This window comes from Corythoichthys intestinalis, chromosome 9 (genome assembly GCF_030265065.1).
Source record: "Corythoichthys intestinalis isolate RoL2023-P3 chromosome 9, ASM3026506v1, whole genome shotgun sequence".
Classification (NCBI taxonomy): domain Eukaryota; kingdom Metazoa; phylum Chordata; class Actinopteri; order Syngnathiformes; family Syngnathidae; genus Corythoichthys; species Corythoichthys intestinalis.
In genome coordinates this window covers 47,746,987-47,764,434 of record NC_080403.1, presented here as the reverse complement: position 1 = coordinate 47,764,434, position 17,448 = coordinate 47,746,987, and the positions used below count along the sequence as shown (strand labels likewise).

The 17,448-nt window shown below is 38.9% G+C and overlaps 1 protein-coding gene across 6 annotated transcripts in view; it reads right to left on the bottom strand.

The window, feature by feature from the left end:
• The window catches only part of LOC130921250 (tensin-2-like), a 125,874-nt gene that overhangs the window by 55,204 nt on the left and 53,222 nt on the right, over nt 1–17,448 (bottom strand). The window contains exon 1 of one of the 6 annotated variants that reach the window (XM_057844905.1): nt 16,102–16,463. The exons of 4 other annotated variants lie outside the window; for them this stretch is intronic. The gene's annotated coding sequence lies outside the window, so the exon portion shown is untranslated. Of the gene's footprint in view, nt 1–40; nt 61–16,101; nt 16,464–17,448 lie in introns of those variants that run through there. One more of the 6 variants, XM_057844906.1, reaches the window with a different exon arrangement.

The window sequence follows — 17,448 nt, the reverse complement described above, 5'->3', positions numbered from 1 at the left end:
TCACTATGACAGGCTATGGCGAGAGGCTGACGTGACTGACCTTGGACGAAAGACACTTCTGCACAGGACAAGGGAAACTAAGGCAATGGGACAAACAGGAGGTAATGGGGAACAGGTGGAAACAATGGGTGATTAGGTGACCAGAGGAAGGGCAAGTACGCAGACACGAGGAGGGTGAAGCCTTCAAAATAAAACAGGAAATGACATGGAAATGACACCATCATAACTATGAAATGACACTGCCTTGAGCATTAATGAATGCTTATGACAGATGTCATTTTGTGTCATCCGGCAAATTATCTCACTTTTGAATGGATGTTTAAGATCTAAGCTGGACATAAATGGAGTTAGTCACATAATTTGCCAGATGACACTAAATGACAACCGTCATAAGCATGAATTAATGCCCATGATAGTGTCATGTCATAATTAGGGCTGCAGCTATCGAATATTTTAGTAATCGAGTAATCGACTGAAAATTCTATCGATTAATCGAGTAATCGGAAAGAACATATATTTTTAGGTGAAGAGCAATTATAAATATACATGAGAAAACAAGACATTTCATCTAATCTTGAACCATTTTGCGTCAATCAATGTCTTTATTTTCGATGTATATTGTTGAAAACAGCCAACAACTGCATCTCAGATGTAACTAGAATAAAAAAAGACTAATTCACTGCTTTCACTCAATTGAATTTCTATTTGTGCCAAGCCATGTTTAAGTTCTAGTTAAGTTTTAAGTTAGTCTAAACCGTAAGTCCTGATAGGATTTTGAGTTTTTGCAGTGTTCAAAATAAATGTATGATACAGGCTGTATTGGAGCACATTGGGGACCAGTGCTACTTGGTGTTTTATCCAGCAATGACTACTGAGCTAAAATTGATAGTTAGCATTATTGAGTTTTGATTTTACACCCTCATCACTCCACAACGCAATGTTATGTTAAAGCCTGTATGTAAGACACGTTAGCCACGCATCGAAAGTGGTCATAATTAATAGAAACCTAGCCCTCCGCAGGGCTAACGTTACTTGAGCTAGTGACAGTAACGTTAATCTTATTAGCGCTTAGCGCTCTACTGCTTTAAGATGGCGGCTGTTAACTAACGCTGCCCAGACGCGGCCGAGTCTGTCATTTCTCATCTAGTTCAACATAAATGTGATCTCTATTAGGCTACGTTCATACTACAGGTCTTAATGCACGAATCCGATTTTTTCGCGTTTTTCCGACTCGAGTCAGGCATTAACTTGCCGGTCTGAACGTGACAAGTCGCATAGAACGGGACCATTTCAAATCCGATCTGGGTCACTTTCGTATGTGGTCTAAATCCGATCTGGGCCACATTTTTTCCAGACTGTCGCGGCGGTCTGTACTGTCCAGTCCCGCAAATCGGATTTCAAGCAGCAAATACGTCATCAAATAGCGAGAGAGTCGTTACCGTAGCGATGCACCTGTGCGTTATTAGCGCCTAGCTTGCAGTGAACACGGCTTTCGGGGAAGGTCTGGGCTTCACAACAGTCATAAAAAATAAAAATGGGTTGAGGATAAGCCTGAGAATGCTCAGTTTTCTCTGTTACAAGTGAGCAATATTTCAACATTGCTTACACGGCCGAGAGAGAGTCGGGGCAAACTGCCCATATGTGTGTGACGTGCATGGACAGTGCGTGCATGCTATCGATCCATATAAACTTTGAATATAAGCCTAAACGGGGATTATTTATGTCTGTTATTTGTGTCCTCCTTTTGAAAAGCAAAACATGATATCCCTGGAATGACGGATGACGTGTGTCATTTGTTTTGATGCTTCTGCGCATGCGGGTCTTCTTGCTTAGCACGTGTCGGACTGCGAATTAGTGCGCATGCGTAATACTTGAACGGTCTCAATGGATAAAAGCAGTCTGAACGGGCACGCCAAAAAAACGGATATGACAAAAAATCGGATTCGTGCATTAAGACCTGTAGTATGAACGTAGCCTTAGACTTACCAGACGCTACCAACGTAGCGTCGTGCGGGCTAGTATTTAGCAACGTCGGCGTCGTTTGTAGCGGCTGTCGGCTGCAGTAAGTTTTTTTTTTTTTTTTTTTTTTTTGCTTTTTCCTCTACGCACGTGACATCAGCGCGTTGTCCCGCATTAAAAGTAGTCCGAGCAAAACGTGATGCAGGATTCAAAATGAAGGAAAAAAAGTAACGGTTTATAATCCGGAAATTATGGTATGTTCTGTCCACGAACGTATATATCGGTAATGGTTTGATATCGGTATCAGATTTTTCAAATTGGACAATATCAGGATCTTGGTTATCGATTAAAAAATAATTATCGCACAACTCTAATTACAACCGTGTCTTATATTTGTTCTCTGATATTTTTGGACACTACACCACAGCTCCTGAATTTTTCCTGGCATAAAACCCACAGTGGGAAATGAGAGGACATGTAAATGTTGCTGTTGGGGCAGAACCTCTCTTTTTAGTAAGTTTAATGACAGTCATTAAAAGGATGAAGGGGGTTTGGCTTGAGGAAGAAACAGTAGGAGACAGACACAACATACACGTGTTTGACCATGCACCAAAAACACATGCACAAACACACAGAGGGTCTTGACATTTACAGTATGTAGTACAAAGGCAACAGAGAGAGCCACAAAAGTCAACAGGAAGCAATTTAAAACAGGATGTAAGTACTGGTCAACAGTAGTAGAGCAATGCACAGACACGTGTGTTTGGTGGCAATGTCAGCTGCAGGCTGTTGGTCAAAGTGTGTGCTGGAGCCACTGGGGGGCTGAGCCATCTGGTTTAACTTGTCTTGTTCATCAGTGGGCTTTATAGCGGCGCCAATGACAGCGCGCCGTCGCAGCCTCAGGGACCGACGAGGTGCCCAACGGCTGACTGTTTGCTTCATTTATCAACATACAATCGTTTGTTTGCCTACATTTTAGATATGTTGCGAACAAATGTAGAAAGACAAAACCAGTTGCCTGTCTGGGTTTTCTTAGAGTACTCAGACTTCATTCTCCAAAGAACTTAACAAAAACATGCTCGTTAGGTTAATTCTTGAAGACTGTTGTTTGTTAGAGCACAGGTCCCCAACGACCGGGTCGCGGACCGGTCCGTGGCGCATTTGGTTCCGGGCCGCGCAGAAATAATACATAATTTATTAACGACTGCATTCTGCACTCAAAAAAATGGGGTGTTGAACTGACATTAAAAAAATTATGGAAAGAATTTGCACCTGATAATATTGCTTTCCTTCAGCATTTAGCAATTGTGTTCTTTTAACATAAAGCACACATGTTGAGCCAACATAAGGCACAACTAGGGCTGTCAAATTTATTGCGTTAACGGGCGGTAAATATTTTTTTAAACTAATCACGTTAAAATATTTAACGGATGCATGGAACGACCCACTCACGCATTGCCGCAGACAGACTACAATGGCGGCGCTCTACAGAGCTAAGAGGCAGTGACAGGTGAGTGGAGTGGATAAAGGCATTCATTTGGACCGTGCTTTTAATTGCGTAAAGCTTTGACATCTCTTCCACAACAATTATAACTATTGAGGCGAGCAACGTGGGGAAGAATGACAGGAGTTGATTTTTTTCTTAACACCCTGCATTGTACACAACACAGAGAAGATATATTATTTGCAGCCGCCACACACAGTCATGGTTACCCACTTCCCATCATGCATTTGGGCAGAACAGTTTTGTCACTACATTATCATTTACTGAAAGCTCAACACATACACTAGATGGCAATATTTAGTCACAATATACAAACTCACATTATCCTTTAAGAATCTATCCGTGGATCCCTTTCACAGAAAGAATGTTAATATTGGTTAATGCAATCTTGTGGATTTATTGTTCTAATAAACAAATACAGTACCTATGTACAGTATGTTAAATGTATATATCCGTCTTGTCTTATCTTTCCATTCCAAAAATAATTTACAGAAAAATATGGCATATTTTAGAGATGGTCGAATTGCGATTAATTACGATGAATTAATTTCTAAGCTGTGATTAACTCGATTAAAAATTTTAATCGTTTGACAGCCCTAATTTTAACGTAAATGGCCGTCAATGCAATCAATTTATATATGCCTCAATGGAATCCAGTACATTGGCATCAATAATCGCGACATTCATGATAGTCAATGGCATGGACGTACATAGCTGTCAGTGGTATTGACTTACTTAGGCGCCACTTCAATGTCAATGCGCTGTAATGGTAAGTGATCAAAAATCACAACCACCAATGTTTTCCTGTCATTGAAAATGAAGGGAAAATGTTTGCCATTAAAAATGAATGGAATTCCGGTCATTTTGATATTCAAACGGTGCCGGTCGGTCAAACGGTTTGGAGTCTCCACTGCGCCGAAAAAATGTGGATAATAAGATTATGAAAGAAAGAAAAAAAAATAAAGTTGAGGAATTTTACTAGCTGGGCCTTTGCCTTTCAAAGTCCCATCTAATAAAAAATCTCTTTTCACATACAAAATAATAATTCAATGGTGATGGTACCAATGAAGTGTCCCTTACTTTTTCAGGGAGTTGGCAATCCTACTTTTAAATCTCGCGAGAAATCACGGGACTACTGCAATTAGTTGGAAAGACACATTAACGTTATGTTGCATCAACAATATCTAATCAAGTTCCTCATTCACTGTTCATGTTTATGTAGAGACTGCATGATTCAATCATGCTCATCTTGGAAACATGATGGTTTCTTGCTGAAAATGCACACTGTCTTTTAGTAAACTTTACAAACTGCCTGATTCATTTTTTTGAGTGTGGCCGATTGACTTTGGCCTGTGCTGCTTAACACACTAATATCCCTGTCTACTGAGATGAACTTATGGTATTGACCAAGTACTTATTTTCCATCATGATTTGCAAATAAATTCTTTAAAAATCAAACAATGTGATTTTCTGTTTTTTTTTTCCACATTCTGTCTCTCATGGTTGGGGTTTAACCATGTTGACAATTACAGGCCTCTCTAATATTTTCAAGTGGGAGAACTTGCACAATTAGTGGTTGACTAAATAGTTATTTGTTGTTGTTGTTGTTGTTGTGTTTCTTTTCTTTTCTTGTGTTTTTCTTTTCTTCTTTCCCCCCATAACCCCTTCCTGTTTGCTGCTTTGTCTTAATAAACAAGGTATATTGAATGATCACAATAGGAGTATGTCATACTCCAATGTGAAACATTAAAATTGTTCAGACCAACTGGACACTTAGACTTCCATTCTCTGTGTCAAACAGCTGAACAGGACAGGTTTACAACAAAACAATACTGTAATTCTTGTTACCGGTAAGTCGTTTGACTCCTACCGTTGAATAAAACTCAGTAATCCCAGGGTAAATGTCAACCTGTATACAGATACTGTATCTTCAAAAGCCATGGATGGAAAGTCTGTTTGAGACTCAGGCATCAGCGTGCCATCCAGGATGGGTGAAAGCTGGCATCAGATGGAGGGAAAAATGACTAAGCCTCCTCATATAAAAGTGCAGTGGCAGAAATACCCGTTAACAGTTTATTCCATATTACAGCATGTCTCAATAAGTCCACTAAAGATAAACTACACTATAAAAATGACACCCATTATTTAGGCCATTTTGGAGAGGCTTGAAGTTCGAAGCAGTATAAAAGTTTTTGTGTGTGTGTGTGTGTTTTATTTTTTTCTCTAACTCTGTGTTTCTACTACCAATAGTCCCCCCTTCACCTCACCCTCTTCCTCTCTACCTTCAGATAAAGCTTCGCCTTAGGACAGAATGACCACAAACATCTGGGCTTTCCCTTGTAAGCAACAACACAACAAGGGACAGAGAGTATGGCATGAAAAGTATCACATGACGTGAAATCCCATTGCGACTAGTTTGTACAAAACAATAAAAGATGCAAACAGGAAAAAAAAAAGACATCAGTAGCACATAAGGGAAAGCAAAGAGAGAACCATCCAGATGGTGAGCTTGTGATGTGGATGGGATAGACATGTTAACAGCTGAAAATGCCTTGTGACTGGAGTACAAAGATGTCACACAGCTATTTTTGATCAGCATCCTTAATATAGACCATATGTCTCTAGCGAACAGTAAAAGGCTAATTTTAGATTTTTTTTTCTTTCTGATAATCAAAATCAATAATAGTTTTTAATTTCTTAACTAATTAATTTACATATATAAAGTGCATTAGAGATTATTTAAGGTGCATTATTTTTTTTATTGTTTTATTTCTGAATTTGATGAGTGATCAGTGTGTGTCTTGAGCACTTTACCCGAGCAGTGTAATACAGTTATGCTCCAACAAAATAAGTCTGAGGTCATGAAGCACAACCAGAATTCATACATTAGACCAGTACTTCTCAAATAGTGGGGCGCGCCCCCCTGGGGGGGCGCAGAGCGATGCCAGGGGGGGCGCATGTGTCCTCGGGGAACATGCTTTTTTCTTCTTCTTTTTTTTTTTGCCGGACTGGAATAAAGTGTACTTGCACATCCACTCAGTGGGTGGCAGTGGCGCTCTCATTTTCAGAGTGCGTGCAGTATTTTTGAACTAAGGAAGAGCACTCAGCACACAGAAAACAGATATGAAGAGCAGTGCGCCGCCGCCGTTTTCGAAAGCCTTTTTCCGACCGGACTCACTCACGCAGCGACCCACTGTCTTGTCCGGTTCTCACGTCGCCGCCTGAGAAGTGCCATTTTCGGCTTGGGATCGTCACGACGACCGCCCTCACCTACGGTTCTACCTCGGCCGCCGAGAAGGCGCTTTTTTCGTGCCATTTCCCTTTTAGCTTTGACTTTTAATACAGTGGGGTGATGAGGAAAGACTACTGTTTACTGTGTCTGAAAATAATTATAGCGGACTGCCAAAAGCCAAATCAATTAAGACGCCACTTAAAGACATTCGACCCCAATCTCATTGATAAGCCGCTTGATTGTTTTTCAGCGAAAACGTGCCGAATATTGCCAACAATAGTCCTGCTTTGTCAGTGTTACATCAGTAAACCAGTGAGCATTGTTAGCATGCTCATTGCAAAATGACTCCACACCATTGCAAAGGAGGTAATACTGAGTGTGAGCAGCAAAAATAAAAACTGTCCTTCTGTCCAAGGACACTCTTTTTTTCCTTTATTCATTTTTGTTTTTTCGGTCAAATATTTTGGCATATTGTCCTCATGAGTAAATGTTTCTAATCAATTTGAATTTGTTATTATTTACGGATTTTATTACATTTTATTTTTCTGTATCAAATGGTCAAAAATACCTTGAGTGTATTTTTACAGTTTGAATGTGACATTAAAAAAAAATTTTTTTTTAATTCAGGCAAATTGATGCACGTCAAGTCTTCTCTGTTACAAACAAAACAATGTTAATAAAGTTATACTTTATCATAAGTTGATCTATGTTACTTTTTTTCTTTATTAGAAAAAAAGGACACAATATTAGGCAGATGCGTATTTATAATAGTAATTTTATAGATGAATAATACTATTTACAGTGGCGGCAGAGAGTTTGGGGGGGCGCGAAACATTTACGTCTTGCTTGGGGGGGGCGTAACAGAAAATAATTGAGAAGCACTGCATTAGACGCACAGGATTTTAAAGTGCACTGTCAATTTTTGGAAAAATAAAGAATTTCACCTGGACCTTATAATGCATCAAATTTGGGGCAATAGCGAACATTTTTCATCAACGTAACTTTGATGATGATGCTTAATCAAGAAATCAGTGGCGCAAGTTGGTTGCTGAGGGTGCTGCACCACCCCCTGGTGTTGGGGAGAAAAAAAAGTGTTTTGGTAGATTTATTTATTTATTTTTCTTTTTTTTAATAGAATAGAATAGAATAGAATAGAATAGAATAGAATAGAATAGAATAGAATAGAATAGAATAGAATAGAATAGCCCTTTATTGTCATTATACAGTTGTACAATGAAATTGTGGAGCATCTCTCTTTACATTGCAAGACAAGTAAGAATCTCAAAAGTGACTTGCAAGTACGAGGGGCATTCAAAAAGTAATGCACTCAAGTGCATTGCTCGTACAGTATTTTACCAATCTTGTTTATATTTGGCACAAACATGATAGGACACACGTTTTTGCGATTGCTATATGTGTTTTTCTTATTTTCACATTTTTAAAGCTTAAACTAGCTTCCAAAATGGCTGCCCCTCTTGAGCCTCGTCAGAAACAAAGAGCTGTAATCGAATTCCATGTTTCAGAGGGAGAAACACCTCTGAGGGTTAGGGTTTGTGGATTTTTTGCCGAAGGGGGAAACCATTAACTCTGAGGTATACATTGAGACTCTTAGGAAGCTCAAAGCAAGAATTCCACGTGTTCGGCCCAACTTGGACATGGCCAATGTGCTGCTCCGGCATGACAATGCATGTCCTCACACAAGCATCAGGACCATGGAGGTCATCACTTCATTTGGATGGACTGTGATACCACATCTGCCATATTCTCCTGATCTGGCACTGTCAGACTACCACCTCTTTGGTTCAATGAAAGAAGTACTCCGGGGAAACCGATATGGCAATGACAATGAAGTGAAAACTGCTGTCAAGAATTGGCTTGGAGATCAACAGGCTGAGCTCTACAACACTCGTATACATGCACTCGTTCATAGGATGACTGTAGCTCTTGAGAGAGGTGGAGACTATGAGGAGAAGTAAAAATGTAATCCCCACACGTGTACCTTTCTTTTGATGTATAATACATGTTGCTATTATAATTTGTTTGTACATAATAAAGTTGGGTGCGTTACTTTTTGAACACCCCTCTTATAAAAGTATCAAATCTAAATACGGTAAATATAAAATGTGTATGAGGTAGTCCTATGTTCAGGCAGTGCAAATAATTGTAAAGTAAAGTAAACTACCATAGCAAAGGTAAACAGTTTTAAGTTCGACAAGTCCTCATTTAACATCATGTTTAATAATTTTCTTTTGTTTGTTATCACATTTAGCTGTAAGCATCCAAAATATTAGGAATACATCATTGCAAACTACAGCCCTGATATTGTAAACACGGTTCAGCTAACACCTCTCAAATGACCCTCCTTTATTAGGTATCACTATATTCTCCAAGTGTTGTCGCTTTACTGTACAACCCCATAAAATCCAGAGAAAGTTATTAAATAAACCCCAACCTGTTAAATTCATCTGGAATGATTGTATTATCCTCGTCATGATGATATGAGACAATTTCCATATCAAACAAACCTAACCGCACAGTTATTGCTTCATGAGTGATATGAGGAAATTAAATGGTTGCAAACAGAAGGTGTACGCAGCCACATTTGTCCTGCGTCACCATAGACACGAGGTGCGTTAAATTAAAAACTAAGCCTAGTATTAGAATAATTTGCCCGGCCACAACTATAAATAGTTGCTGTGAGAAGCGATATGTCAACATCTTAATCTGGGAACACAGATGTTCATCAGCAAAATCCATTGCTGACCTAGTTAGTACCTCATCTCTGTACATTTTTCATTGATCTGCTTTTGTTGCCTGTAGAGATACTAAACTAAAGGGAATTCAACTACAACCCCTGGCAAAAAGTATGGAATCACCAGTCTCGGACGAACACTCACTCAGACATTTTATCGTGTCAAACAAACTCTGATAAAATGTTTGAAAAAATAATGAATTTGTTCAAAAGTGCAACTTTAGCATCCAGAAACGCTAAAAGAAATGAATAAAAAACATTGTGGTGCTCAGTAAATGTTTCTTTTATAAAGCAAGTGCAGGGAAATAAAAATGGAATCACTACATTCTGAGGAAAAAAAATATGGAATCATGAGAAACAAACAAAGAAATAACAATCATAACACATCTACAGTATTTAGTAGCACCACTTCTGGCTTTTATGACAGCTAGCAGTCTCTGAGGCATGGACTTGATAAGTATTCTTCATCAATTTGGTGCCAACTCTCTTTGATTGCAGTTGCCAGATCATCCTTGCAGGTGGGAGCCTTGCTGTGGACCATTTTTTTTCTATTTCCACCACAGGTTTTCAATAGGGTTGAGATCTGGGCTATTTGCAGGCCACGACATTGACGGGATGAGTCTTTCTCCAAGGAATGCTTTAAAAGTTTTAGCTCTGTGGAATGATGCATTGTCATCTTGGAAAATGACAAACATATTTTCAATTGAAGGGATAAGAAAGCTGTCTAAAATTTCGATGTATACTTGTGCATTTATTGAAGATTTAACCACAGCCATCTCCCCAGTGCCTTTGCCTGACATGAAGCCCAATATAATCAAGGACTGGGGATAATTTGATGTCTTCTTCAGGAAATCATCTTTGTAAATCTCACTGGAACGGCACCAAACCAAAGTTCCAGCATCATCACCTTCACCTTGTCCAATGCAGATTCTTGACTCTTGACACCTTGTTCAATGCAGATTCTTAACTCTTGACAAGGTGATGGTTTCTTTTAGTGTTTCTGATGCTAAAGAGTTGCACTTTTGAACAAATTCATTATTTTTTTCAAGCATTTTCTTTGAGTTTGTTCTATATGATAAAATGTCTGAGTGAGTGCTCGTCCGAGACTGGTGATTCCATACTTTTTGCTAGGGGTTGTATAAAAGAGCAAAGCTCCTGTCGTGACAACTGTCTACAAACAAAAAAAATACACCACTCTTGTTTACGACATCTGCACATCCTTATGTCACCATCAGCACTATGTCCATTCATACGTTTGCAATGACAGATGCTGCTGACTTTGCAAAGACCAGTTTGTCACCATAAACGACCTTAGCATCCATCATATTGTTGTTGTTAGGATGCTGATTAACACCAGGGGAGGCGGGTTTTGTCTCTCCTAGATGCCCTTGGGTCATCCGGATATGATGCATGCAAGTACTGTAGGTGATGTTGAAAGGGTTTTCATCTCCAATGGACCATTCAAATCATATCCATCCATCTTCTGTACAACAGTGGGAATCTATCTCATTTGACAAAAGGCAAACTCCACTTTGGACTAGTCAAACGCATATGGCGGAAAACACAGACAAGATTGAAAAAGCAGTTTCTGCTCTTGCACTCCTCTTTAAAAGAAACTGCTGTATTTTAAGCCAAAACAACTGTTGTGTTTGATAGAACAATATGTCTATATGCTGCCATAGCAGATTCATGGCGCATTAAAGAGCATATGACACGAGAAAAAAAGTCTTAAATGGCATTATTATGTGAATTAGAATCATATTTTGAGACGATTCGACTATATACAACAATTTAGCAAAGCACAGATGACGAGAAATTAGTCTTTTAATCTGCCGGTTAGCCACGCCTACCATTATAGGGCTTTAGCGTCCCCAACAGGTGGATGACGTCAGCGGTAGACTTGGCTCATCGATTTTACTATTCAGCCCATTGAGGGGAAATTATTCAGAACGAGGAAAACGCGATGAAGAAAGCCGCAAAATGTCATTGTTTCAGTCTCTCTACTCCAATATTTTTACAGGATATTCTTTTTACCCAAGTATTTTTCCCCAATAGCTATATAAATGGCTTGAGAAGGACCAGTCAGCCCGTTGAGGGGGAACTATTCACAACGAGGAAAACGCGACGAAGAGAGCGGCAGAATGTCATTGTTTCTGTCTCTTTACTTCAATATTTTTACAGGATACTCTTTTTATCCAAGTATTTTCCCCAATTGCTAAATAAATGGCATGGTCATGACAAATAACAGTCTTGTGCTGAATGGAATATGAAATAATAAAAATGCATTTATTCAGGACGACATGGCAAAATTACTCCATAATGGTCAAAACTGTCGACTTCACCTTTACTGTCGCACCTCCCGAACGATATTTTATGACACCTAAATCGGACATATGTCATTTCCCTTCCCCGGCTTCGGAGAATGTAAACAAACCAGAAGGCGTGACAGCTAGCCGACATGCTAACCCGAACCGAGTGATGTTTCAAAGTCTTCAAAGCGGAAAATCACACATAGCTATCCTGGATTATTTGACATGACGACCCGGTTGTCGAATGTCTTAGCAGATCGGCAAACCGCCCGGCAGAGAGCAATTTACAGTTCGTTCCCCGGAGGAGGGTGGCTGGAGTTGTTGTGCAGCTAACAGTGCTGCTGCTAATGCATTAGGAGAGCTTTTTACATGCCTATCAATGATCAAACGTAAGTAGTCCTTCATTTAAAGGAAGTTTGTAGTGTTTACTTTGTAATCGCTGTATTCGTATTTGACATAATACAAAACAAGATGTTTACTCACTTCCTCGTAAGTCCAATGGTCCCACAGTAAATATCCACGGTGAATGGGAACCTTTTGAAACTCCAAAAAGGCGCATACGCCTCTCCCTCATACAGAATGATTTTTCTGCAGCCGTTTGGCTGGCGTGATGCGAAAAATAAACGTATTAATCCGCAAAATCAGCTGAATCCTTCGTCCTCATACACAACAGTACACTGTAGCGTGAAGAGGACGTCTTCTACCGTACACGTCACAGCGCCCTCCTCCTCAATGCGAGACCGAAGCCGGAAGTCACTCATTTTCCTGGCGCGGGATTAAAAAAACTAAATAAATACAGCGATCGCTTCCACACACATCCAAGCGGTCCATATCATTCAGGAGCATAAAATACCGCGTGTATTATGAAATAAACATGCTTTTTCGTGTCACAGGCACTTTAAGCCCCCGAACTATTTTTAATTTGTCCGTTTTACCCTGAAAACCCCCATTTACAGACGTCGCGCGACCGCTTTTGTTTCAACCTAGCCATAAAACGAAGGTAATTATATTTATCATTCAAAATGTCTGTCGTTTTTAGCTTAGAATCATTAATTGATGTCTCATATTTTGTTTAAAAAAATGACTTGAAAAAATTATTCACTGACATATTTTAAGCTTTTAAACAAATTATCTCACAATGAAAAAAAATGGCGTCTGTAAAAAAGTCACGAATATCTACCTCATAACTATCACTTAATTGTATTTTTTTTGTTACTTTCGCATTTCCTCCGATATGTTAGATGATAAATAATCGATCCAAACAAAGAAAAATTGAAAAAAAAAAAGTTAAAAAAAAAAACTTTTAAAAGGGTAAATATATGAAAAAGAAAATCTCGATCACTCCTTGATGTCTGCGATTTCTGCATCGCGACCCTTGTTATATTACCATGTTTCACCCATAAAATCCCCCCAAAAATCCAGCTGTGGCCATTCACAGTTGTATCTTGACACTAAGTGATACATGCTACATGGAGTTTTTGGATCGAAAACAGGTAAGTACGCGATAATATCTCGTTAAAATCATGGCGTCTGTAATTCTGCTCTCGCGTGCTCTCACCTCCAGATAGGGTTTTTCTGTTTAAAAAACATAAAAAAAAAAAAAAATCCCCTCCTGTTCAAAATTTTTCGTCCCCCAGAAAATTGAGATTTTAAGTAGAGATGTTGGGTCCGATCATGTCATTTTCAAAGTATCGGAATCGGCAAAAAATATATCGGACATGCCTTTTTTTAGTATATATATATTTTTTAATTAAATCGTTTTCTAATTGTATTTAGCATTACAGACATAATATGTTACACTCATCCAGAGTCTTTAATTTAGGCTTAAGGTAGGGTTATCAAATTTATCCTGTTAATGGCAGTAATTAATTATTATTATTATTTTTTATTTATCATGTTTAAATATTTAACGCAATTAACGCATGCGCTGCACGACCCACTCACGCATTGTCGCGTTCAATCTGTAATGGCGCCGTTTTACATATATATAGAGCTAAAAGGCAGCGTAAAATAAGTATAGTGAATTTTGGCAGCCTTTGGAGCCTTTTTTTTTAATTGGCTAAAGCCTTACAATCCCTCTCCCTACGATTAGAAATATCGTGGGAAGCAATATGGTGCAGATAGGTAGTAATTGATCTTTTTCTTAACACCCTATGTTATTTCCCAACACAGAGAAGATATTAGGGCTGCAGCTATCGAATATTTTAGTAATCGAGTAATCGACTGAAAATTCCATGTATTAATCGAGTAATCGGATAAAACAAATATATTTTTAGGTGAAGAGCAATTATAAATATACATGAGAAAACGAGACATTTCATCTAATCTTGAACCATTATCAGTCAATCAATGTCTTTATTTTCAATGTATATTGTTGAAAACAGCCAACAATTGCATCTCAGATGTAACTAGAATAAAAAACTAATTCACTGCTTTCACTCAAAAAACCTTTAGATCTTATTTAAAAAAAAAAAAAAAAAAAATATATATATATATATATATATATATATATATGTATAAATATATATATACCTAAAAATGCCGTTACGCTTGATAACACACATCACTTAAAAGTTGGGATTTTTTCCCACGTTTCAATTGAATTTCTATTTGTGTCAAGACATTTTTAAGTTCTAGTTAAGTTTTAAGTTAGTCTAAACTGTAAGTCCTGATAGGATTTTGAGTTTTGCAGTGTTCAAAATAAATGTATGCTACAGGCTGTATTGGAGCACATTAGGGACCAGTGCTACTTGGTGTTTTATCCAGCAATGACTACTGAGCTAAAATTGATAGTTAGCATTATTAAGTTTTTATTTTACACCCTCATCACTCCACAATGCTATGTTATGTTAAAGCCTGTATGTAAGACACGTTAGCCACGCATCGAAAGTGGTCGTTATTCATAGAAACCTAGCCCTCCGCAGGGCTAACGTTACTTGAGCTAGTGTAACGTTAATCGTATTTATTAGCGCTTAGCGCTCTTTATTAGCATTTAGCGCTCTACTGCTTTAAGATGGCGGCTGTTTACTACGCTGCCCAGACGCGGCTGAGTCTGTCATTTCGCATCTAGTTCAACAGACATGTGATCTCTATGAGACTCATCTGACGCTACCTGCGGGCTAGTATTTAGCAACGTCGGCGTCGTTTGTAGTCGCTGTCGGCAGTTTTTTTTTTTTCTTTTTTTTTTTGCTTCTTCCTCTACGCACGTGATATCAGAGCGTTGTCCCACATTAAAAGTAGTCCGAGCAAAACGTGATGCTTAGAGCTGTCAAAATAAACGATTGCTCGAGGTGAATGAAATTACTCGGATCAGTTTTTAAACTCGAGTTATTCGAGTATTCGTTTCAGCTCTAGAAGATATATCAATTGGTACCACTACGCACAGTCATGGTTGCACTTCCCATCATGCATTTGGGCAGAACAGTTAAATGGCTACAGTATCATTTAAAGAAAGCTCAACAAATACACTAGATGGCAATATTTAGTCACAATATACAAAGTCACATTTATCCTTTAAGAATTACAAGTCTTTCTATCCGTGGGTCCCTCTCACAGAAAGAATGTTAATAATGTAAATGCCATCTTGAGGATTTATTGTCATAATAAACAAATACAGTACTTATGTACTGTATGTTGAATGTATATATTCGTCCGAGTTCTATTCATTTTTTTCTTAATGCATTGCCGAAATGTATATGATCGGGAAAAATTATCGGGAATGATTGGAATTGAATCAGGAGCAAAAAAAAAAAAAAAAAAAAAAAGCAATCGGATCAGCAGATACTCAAATTAAAACGATCGGGATCGGCTCGGGAGCAAAAAATACATGATCGGAACAACCCTAATTTTAAGATTTCCAATGATGTATCACACATGCATATCGGACAATTTTGAAATTTGGCCAAATTGGGGGTCTCAGAGCACAACTTCAAGTCACCTGAGTGTTTTCCGCCATATAGATAAGTATTTACACTGGCTCTGAGTGGCTATAGAAGCCACACAAGTGAAACTGCTACACCATCATAAAGTCACTTAACTCACTAATATTAAAAATTTAAAGATGCATTTTTTGTAGGTCACATCACACGTCTATTTTTGAAATATATCTGCAGAAAACATAATCCTCTTGTGGGGCAAAGTAAAAGCACTCAAGCTATTGTTGGAATACCATGTAATCATGGAATTACAGTGCATGCTGCATTAACAGAGCGCGCGCACACAGTAAAGAGGCTTCAGAGTTTGCCACTCAATACAACAGATGCCATGCAGTAAATTTAACATGGAAATAAATTGTTGCTAAATGAGGTGTTCAATGACTAGAGCGGAATGTGCGTGTGTTTTTTACCTCTCAACAAGCAGCTTCAGTGTTTGCCTCCCTCTCTGAGCGGACCAGTCGGTACACTGGCATACGCAGCCTCCCACCCTCTCTTTCTCCGTCACACACATAAACTCGTTGCTCACTCTCACTCGCTCTGTCTCACATGACAACACGCACATGCACACACTAGCAGCACTCGCCACATAGCTTTCTTTTCCCCCTCCCGCCCTGTTCGTGGCACGGGCCACACACACTCATGGTTAAATATGTCTACTCTGTGCAAGGAGCTACTCCTGCATCAATCCACCACGTGCACACAGTGGACAGAGGAAAAAACTCAAAGGATAGCTTGAATAATAAAAACATGGATGGCCTATGAATGACACAAATTGCCCCCACCCAACCTACACACGCGCTCATACACAAGCCAACCAGCTGCCTCTCACCTATTTGTGTCCCCTACACCAATCATGCCTAAGCAAGCATCTATGGCACTCTTGTTATTTTCTATATATATACCATCTTCCATTCAAATTGATCATGGTCCTATGTAGAAGTGGGAATCTCTTGGTACCTCACGATACGATACGATTTGCGATACAAAGCTCACGATGACGATGATCTGACGATATGGCGATAGAACGATTATCGATACAATGGTCAGGAAATCATTCTAGTATATTCTACAAACAACTAATTAACAGAAAAACAAGCTTCTAGTGTGAATTGGAATGAGTTTATCAATAGTAGAAGTCCAATCCGTTTGAACCGGGAGGGTGGCAGCGAATGAACGAATGTTTGGGGCTGTTCCAGTGAGACTTTAAATGGCCCAAAATTACCTAACTGCCTTGTATTGACTGCCACTGACAGCCATAGACGTCCAATCCATTTGAACTGGGAGGGTGGCAGCGAATGAACATTCGTTAAACAAAAGTTCCAGCATCAACACCTTGTCCAATGCAGATTATTGACTCTTGACACCTTGAGCGCCTTGAAAGGTGGAAAAGCGCTATATAAGTATAACACCATTTACCATTTGTCCAATGCAGATTCTTGACTCTTGACAAGGTGATGATGCTGGAACTTTTGTTTGGTGCTGTTCCAGTGAGATTTACAAAGATGATTGCCTGAAGAAGACATCAAAATTCCCTCAGTCCTTGACGATATGGGGCTGCATGTCAGGCAAAGGCACTGGGGAGATGGCTGTGGTTAAATCTTCAATAAATGCACAAATTTACATTGAAATTTTAGACAGTTTTCTTATCCCTTCAATTAAAAATATGTTTGTCATTTTCCAAGATGACAATGCATCATGCCACAGAGCTAAAACTGTTAAAGCATTACTTGGAGAAAGACTCATCCGGCCAATGTCAT